Raw genomic sequence first — 1,803 nt, forward strand, 5'->3', positions numbered from 1 at the left:
GAGGACTGATTACCCAGAATGACTCTCTTTAGAAAAGAAGCATGTTGTTCACGGATGGAAAGAAGTATCTGGCGATCGTCCACAAACAGAGCGGAGACATTTAGAAGACAGGTCATTCAGAACTAACAGGACAGGGAGACGCTGCCGTGCACGTTGCTGGCGCCATCTCAACACTAGTGTCTACATCTAAGCATATTAGCATATGATAGCATGTAACAATATTTAAACATATTTTACCCTGTTAGCATATGTTAGAATGTAAAGATATTTAAACATATTTTACCATGTTAGCATATTAGCATTTGGTAGTATGTCAGTAAATTTTGGCATGTTAGCAAATTAGCATTTGTTAGCATATTTAGGCGTATTAGCATATGTTAGCATGTAAACATATTTTCGCATGTTAGCATTTGATAGTATGTTAGCATATACTAGCACATGTTAGCAAATTAGCATTTGTTAGCATATTTAGGCGTATTAGCATATGTTAGCATGTAAACATATTTTCGCATGTTAGCATTTGATAGTATGTTAGCATATGTTAGTGAATTCTTTAAGGTGTGCACGTCCGGCGCAGTCGATTTAACGAAGAAGCATGTGTTAGCATATCGGCCTTTGCAGCAAAACACACAGAAAGTGGACATCCTGCAAGATGTATGATGTCAGGCTTTGTCCTGGAAATGTATTTCCGTTGATCCAGACTAATGCTGACGTGGTGCCAAGTCGAGATGCACCTGATCTGGACCCAAGGCGCTGTAGAGAGCCTGGGTCCTGTCGGGTCCTTAGCTTTACCGGACTATTGGGAAAAGAAAGACAAGACACCGGTCCACATGACCAAGACTTTACTTCACAGCTCAGTGCCCATCAGCCCCCAACAACACAACCTGACCTTTGCACTGTCAGCAGAATCCAAGCAGGTAAGACCCCCTCCCAGGGTTTTTCTCATGCGCAAAAAACAGGCGTGGTGCCGACACATAGCGAGGCAAAGTCCCCCCCCACCCACACACACACAGACTTTATTTTGGGGTATATGTGTCTGGTAGTGAATGTTTTGATCCCACAGACGTGATGTTAATCAGTTTAAAAGATTATATTTATATATAGATGATTTAAGAAAGTCTCAGTTTGTCGTAGTGTCACTAAATTCAGTGTGGAACCGCTTGGAGAATTACAACTCTCACCTCGCAATATATGTCACATCGCTAGCTAGCTTAGCTTAGCTTAGTTTAGCTTAGCTTTGTTCCCCAACACATGTTACGTTATCTTATCCGATTTTTTATATCCAGAGTCTTTTATCATCCTGGTACCACACACACACACACACACACACACACACACACACACACACACACTAGCCTGACCATCCCGTGGAGGACATGATGCAACACCCCTTCCCCCCCACAAAGCTTTAGCCTACCGCACATGTGCCCACACGCACACACACACACACGTTACATCCTGGTACCAAACACACAGACACCAGACATGTTTCCCCTCTCATTCTCACACAAACACATACAGACATACACAATCACACAAACACACATTTATACATACACACACACACACACACACACACACACACACACACACACACACACCAGACAGACGTCCCTCAGACAGTCTCGGCTGACGAGTCTTTCTGATGACGCTTCAGTCTGATACGGCAACAGTTTTACAACAAACTGACACTTTCTTCTCTTGAGAAATCATCTTTTAAATTAAAGTCATATCTGTAATTTCATTATCCATTGGCTTCATTCAAACAGCCTCTCCCCGAAACACCACCAACTGGAGGGGGGG

This window comes from Etheostoma cragini, unplaced genomic scaffold (genome assembly GCF_013103735.1).
Source record: "Etheostoma cragini isolate CJK2018 unplaced genomic scaffold, CSU_Ecrag_1.0 ScbMSFa_367, whole genome shotgun sequence".
NCBI lineage: Eukaryota > Metazoa > Chordata > Actinopteri > Perciformes > Percidae > Etheostoma > Etheostoma cragini.